Here is a 6,503-nt window from a genome sequence, read left to right on the forward strand (position 1 = left end):
AAAAAAAAAAAAAAAAAAAAAAAAAAAAAAAAAAAAAACCGCGGCACGGCCCTGGCCCCCCCGCCCGCGCCGGGAAGCAACCGAGGGGCGGGCGCCCCGCGGAAACCCGCGCGATGAGGCTGCGAAGCCCCGGCATTGTCTGCGTGCTGCTGCTGCTCCACCTGCGCCCGCAGGTGAGTGGGGGCGCCGCCCGGGCTCGCTCCCGGAGGGGGCGGAGGGAGCGGGGCGGGTCGCCCCCCGTTCTGCGGGGGGGCAGGCCGAAGCAACAGGGCCGGGGCGGGCGGGGGCAGGAGGCCGAGTTTCCCCTCGGCCCCCGAGCTGGACTTGCCTCCCTTTCGGGGCGGGGGGGCCAGGGCAGTGCCGCGGGAGGGAGGCGCTTCTGGCCAGCCTTGGGGTTCCGGGGTGCGGGGCTTGGTGGGGAACAGTCTTGTTGCGTCTGGTTCATGGTAGCGCAGCCTTCCCCCGCACCCCAACAGGGGATGCTGGGAGTTGTGGTCCAGCACATCTGGGGGGCATCCTGCCCTGTGGATCACTGCCACAGCTGCCCCGCTTCCTCCCCCCACTCAGAATGTGGAAAGGAGCCACGTTGCTCTCATGTGCCTCTGTGGATTGGGGCCACTGGGAGAAGCTCCTCTCCCTGCCCCATCTCTGGGCGGGGGGCTCGCTCCTCGCCCCCCCCCCCGACGGAGCTGCTGTGGCACAGCGCACCCTTGTGGGGTGGCGCTCCCTGGCCAGTCTCTCTGGCCCTTCCGTCTGCACCGGGCAGCTGGGTGGTGATGGCTGGCCATGGGGCAGGCGCCCTGAGCGGGCTGCCCTGCCCAGCAAGGCGCCCTGCCTCCTTTCTGCCCCAGGCTTTCGAGTGAAGGGGCAGTGGTCCCATGGGTGATGGGGGGCTGGCCCACTCCTGTGCCCTTCAGCATCACCCCCTCCTGGGGGCTTTGGGGATGAAGCTGCCATGGGAAGCACACTTCCAAGGGAGTCGCCCCACACTCGCGTCTGAGTAAACATTCCCTGGCACTGCGCTGTCACAACATGGTTTCGGCATGCAAAGCGTGTCTCGGTTTTGTTATGTGCCGCTGTCATTCCAACCTTTTCCCCCTGTGGTTGGGGGATTGTTTCATGAGCAGGCCTGAAATCTCTACCAGTGCTACTGTGGCCTGCAGCCCCCTTGGAGTGAAGGTTCCTAGAGTCACCCAGAGTGGGGGTGGGCACAGCTTGGATGGAGGCTTGGGAGCAGCGCAGTCGACCTGGGTCTGGAGGGTGCAGCTCCTTTCATTCAGGGAACCGGGAGCCTCTAGAACGGAAGCTCCCACCAAAGCGGAGGCTTGGGAACCTCCGTGCCGGAGCCCCTGCGAGCTCCCAGTTGTTTTCCCGCTTGCGGGCGGGCAGGAGGGCGTGGGACCTGCCTGGTTTTGCAGCCGCTCGCTCGAGATTTGGAGGGGGCACCCGCTTCCAGAGGCAAACTTGCAGCTGGCACTTTCGCTCCGTGGCTGTGAGCATCTCAGAACTGGTTAGTGCAGGTTGGGGGAAGCTTTGGAAGCAGCTGCCCATGTTTGGAGGCAGCTGGCCCTGCACTGAGCTGGGCGGAGAGTTTGCGGGGGCATTAAAAGTAGGAAACAATCTCCACGATGGGGGTGTACATCCCCCCCCCAAAGAGGCAGGAAGAGGGCTCGCGGAGCAGAACCTGCTGATAGATTGCCATCCTTTTCCGCGGCCCTGCAGGATGCCCCCACCTCCAGCCACCGGGAGAGATGAGGGTTGCGGGGAAGGTGGGGCAGGGCAGCACCCAAACTCCGGGGTCGCTTCCGAAGGGGTACCAGACAGACTCCATCGCCGCCGAGGGGCTTTTGAGCATTCCTCTTGTCGCACATTCGTTCATCCATTGGCTCTGTTTTCACGCTGCTGAAAGTTTCGTTTTAATGTTTCGTCCCTGGTGTGGGGGGCTTATTAGGGCCGAAAGGCTGCTTATACATTTTCTCATGAGCAAGCATCCCCATGGATCGGCCCCCCGACTAATTAGCAGGAAGGAGGGAGGGGTGCTGCTCGGCTGGGCTCTTCCACTGAAGGCCCCCAGGTTCCTGCCCGGCTGGGTTTTTGGCTGGCGATTCTGCAGACAAAGGCCCTGAATCCCCTTTGGGGAAGGCGTTGCTTCTGAGGCTGCAGAGTTTGGGGAAGGTTGGTGGCATGGGCAGCAGGGGGGGCCGTGCTGGTGGGCGGCAGTGAGCCCCCGTGGGTGCTGGGACCTGGCAGCCCGCCCTCGCAGCCACGCCGCAGGTGGGGAGCCCACGGGCAGGCAGTGGAGCCGCCCTTCCCACGAGCCCCTCAGCAAAACAGGAGCACAGAGGTGAAACGCTGCCTGTGTGAATGTGAATTCCAGCAACGCCCTGGATCCTCGGGGAAGATGGATTTCCTCATCCGGGCGGGGCGGGGGCCAACCCTGCCCCTGCCAGCTGTGGGCACAGAAGGATTTCACCCCTCCCCTGCCAAGCCTGCTGCAGGTCCTCCCCTTGCGAGACAGACCAGGCCGCTGGGTCTTAAGAGGCTGCCTCTGAGAAGCACGGAATTTGGGAGTCGAGGCTTCTCACCCCCCGGCAGAAATGGTGCTGCCAGACCTGGCTGCTGCGACTTGGAATCAGTGTCCCGGAGTCCGTTCTGGGTGCCACTTCCCTGAAGGTTGTAATAAAGGAGAGTGTGCCTCTGAGCATAAGCAGAGTGCATGTCCCCAGCTACAGGGACCCATTTGTCAGCTGGACGTTGAGGTCAAGGAAGTTCACATTTGATTCAAGCTTGAACTTCACTGGTCCTTTCCCCCCTTGCCTCTTACGTTTTCGAACTCGAGACATGCTCAGAGGGACATCCCACTGGTGCGTAGCCCAAGCGGAAGGGTTAGGGGGCGTGGGCAGTTGTTCATGGCAATGTCAAAGGGTGTGGGAGCATGGGGGACTGAAGCCTTTGGGTGGCATGTTTTCCGGTGAAGAAGCTTCTCTCTGCACATGCCAAGAGACCTTAACATCTTCCCGCTGCGAATAAATGTGTGCTCAGGGCCACAGGCAGGGAAGTGAACTCTTCCTATGCTCATGAGCACCACTTCCATGTTGATGTACTTCGTGTCACTATGGAGCCCCCTCCCCCTGGCTCTGAGCTGGGGTTTTCCATACAACTAACCGGGATCCCAGGCCAAGTAGCCAGATCTCCAGGCATCGTTTCCACCGTGGGTGTGAGAGGCCCTGTGTCGAAATGTCAGGCAAGCCCGTGCAGCTGCAGAAAAGACAGCGCCGCCGTTCCCGAAACAGCAAGCGTGTTTTTCCTTCCTGCGCAGGAACACCCCGAGGCGTCCGGCTGGCTGGGCTTGGCAACTCCACAGCCCCCGACGGCCCGATCCTGCCGTGGCCGGATCGCCGGCAAGCCATCTGTGCCTGGTGGGTGGGGGGGATCAGACGCTGGCTTTAATGCAGCGTGCTGGGAGTCGCGGTCTGACGGCTCGGGAGGGCGCCAGGTTGGAGAAGCAGTTGCAGGCCCCGGGCCCCCTCCTGGCCGCCCGTCCCACGCAGCGCTTGTCCTGCTTTGCCCCGCAGGTCCCTGAGGCGGTGGGCACCTTCGAGCTGCAGATCAGTTCCGTGCACAACGCGAAGGGGGTGCTGGCCGACGGGCGCTGCTGCCGCGGAGGGCTGGACCCCCCCTGCCCCCCGGCGGAGCAGTGCCGCATCTTCTTCCGGGCCTGCCTGAAGGAGTACCAGCTGCGGGCCGTGCCGGGAGGGCCGTGCATCCTGGGCAGCGCCACCACCCCTGTCCTGGGGGGCAACGTCTTCTCCGCTGATCACCAGAAGCACCCGGAGCTTGCAAACCGGATGATGGTCCCCTTCGACTTCGCCTGGCCGGTAAAGGGGCTGCTGCTTGATGTGCTGGTGTGGGTGGGGGGCAAAAGGGAGGTCCTGGAGCCCAGGACAGCTGCAGACTCCACTGCTCGGTAGGGATGAGCAGTGGTGCTCTGCGCATGCTCAGAGGCCAGCTTCCTCAGGACTGAGCCCTGCCCCTCCTGCCATTCGGGCAGCATCCTGGGAACAGGACCCAGGACTGCCGGCCCACGACCTGACCTGACGATGCTGCTAAAGGGAAGGAAGAGATTCAGAGATGGTGAAATGTCTTCCTGCTGTTTAACTGTACTCAGTAGGCAAACTTCAAGCTTTCACAGAACGCTTGGTCATGCCTGGCACGGAGCTCAGTGAAACCTGCAAGTGTGCATCCATCCCCTTGCTCTCTTACAGCAAATGTGTTTTCCCCCTTCCCCCAGAATTGTCGGTCTCCTCTGCGTAGGTGGTGGTTGGCTTATTCTGAGATGAGTGGGCAGCAGAGGGTTTAAATTCTGAAATGGGAGCCAGCTTCTTTCTCCAGGGAGGGACCCAGGTGTTCAGGGAGGAGGCAGAGGGAAGGGAGCAGGAGAAGCCAAGAGCCAGATGGACTTTGCTTGCACTCTTTTCCCCGGGGGGAACTGAGGCAGATGCTGAATCTCGCCTGGCCTATAAATTGGCCAAGACAACTGCTGTATAAACCGGCTGCGTAGTGATTTATTGATTCCTGGAGCTTCTGTCTTGCTGTCTTTGATGCCACGAACAGAGAGGAGGAGGTGTTTTTTATTTCCTTATTCTAATTAATTTGTTCTGTAGTGATGTTATCTTGATGGAAATTGGGCAAGGCACCTGAGCAGCAGGAGACCCATCTCTGCCCCACGAGCAGGGAAAACAGATAGCGCAGGTACTAGATGCAGAATTCCCAGGACCTGCTGGGAGTGGGGCAGACGGTGGTCCTATTGCTTTAGGAAAGGCGAGAAGGGGGAACGTTCCTGTGTGCCTCTTCTCCTCTTTCTGCAGCCTGGTGAGAGGAAAAGCAGCACTGTAGCCAAACTCTGTCCCCAAAGCAGTTTTTGAAGGCGTAGAGTCCAGAACGGGCACAACCTTCAGTCTCGCTTCTTCCTTGCACATTCTCTGGCAAACTCTGCCTCTGTGTTACATTTGGGATGGGGGCGCAGCGCTTAGTTTCTAAATACGGGGAGGGGTGATGCTCAACTCCAGTGCCTATGATCAGCGAAAGACACTCTGCACGTGGTCATTCATCCTCAGGACTCCGTTTGAACTCGAGGAGGAGCTGCACTGTGGGAAATCCTGGGGCATCGTTCTTTAACTTGTGTGCCAGCAAAGGAAACGGCATCTCGGTTGCATTGAGGTTGGACCTCGAAGGGGGACCACGAACCCCTCTCTGCTGCAGAGTCCGCAGCTGACTCCCCCAGCCTGATGCCGGTGGCCCTGCTGGCTGCGAACGGTGGACGTTGTAGTCCCAACATCTCTGGCACGCACAGGTTTGGGAAAGCACCCAGGCCTCAGCCTTGCCGTGGCTGCCCTCACCTTCTCACCTGCTCAAACACCCGCCGTGTGCCTCCTGGGATACTCGGATCTGAGTTAAAGCCATAACCCAGGAAGGAAACTGTGGCCGAAGGATCCCGATTTGCACCCAGCAAAACGCATTTCTGTCTTCCGGAGCACGAGGCAGGCGTCCTGTCGTTGCGCCACGAGGCCGGCCGGTTTGCCTTTGCCTGTGTGGAGACAGCGAGGGTGGCGGGGGGAGCCCCCTCCGAGAAGGGGCTGCCCCCGGCCATTCTCATGCGTTCTTGCGTGGCAACACGGTGCAGCACACTCCTCCGCTGGCGGTTTCCCCAGCTCTGGGGGAGCATCTCTTTTGAGCCGCCTGTTTTAAATTTCCAGATTAGTCGTGGCAGCCAATCTGCGTCGAGAGACATGAGCGCTTCAGACAGGCTGCGAGCCGCTTCCGTTACGGCCCCGTTGCTCCCCTGGCCCTGGGAAAGGTCACTGAGCTGGATGACCTTCGACCCTGTCGGCCCTCCCCAAATGCCCTGCACTGCCCACCCAGACACGTCGACCAAGCCAAGCCTTTCCGTGGAGCTGCTCCCTAGTCTGTCCTCTTCTGAGTCACTCTGGGAATAACGTTGAGTTAATCGGCAAGTCCCGGGCCAGTGCGGGGCCCTGGAGTCCTTCCACCTCTGCCGGGGCCCTGCGCTCTGGCCCGGCCCACCGGGCGTCCTTCGTAACGGTTCTCCCCGGCCAGGCACCCCAAGAAGCACAGCGATTTCACACGTGTAAATTAAACGGGGAGGGAGAGGATGTGTTCACGTGCACCCACCAATAATGTGAACTGGCTTACATTTTATATAATCCCACCCCCCATGTTTTCATTTTCCTGGCCTTTGCAAAAGGGGCCGCGTGCTGAGCACCACAACCTGTGCTGACATGCTTTCGTGCAGGGGGAGGCCATTGGTGGCGCCCCAGACCCTCGGCCCCCGACTTGCAGACTCCCCCTGCGAGGATCCCCGGTGGAGAGGGAGGGAGGGAGGGAGCCACGGCCGGAACATCTGGGAGGCACGTTCCCCGCCCTGCCTTGCAGCCGCCTTGCTCGGCTTGATGCCTTCCAGATGTGCTGGGGCCACTGCTTCC

The sequence above is a fragment of the Varanus komodoensis genome, unplaced genomic scaffold (assembly GCF_004798865.1).
Source record: "Varanus komodoensis strain SLA01 unplaced genomic scaffold, ASM479886v1 scaffold29_3, whole genome shotgun sequence".
NCBI lineage: Eukaryota > Metazoa > Chordata > Lepidosauria > Squamata > Varanidae > Varanus > Varanus komodoensis.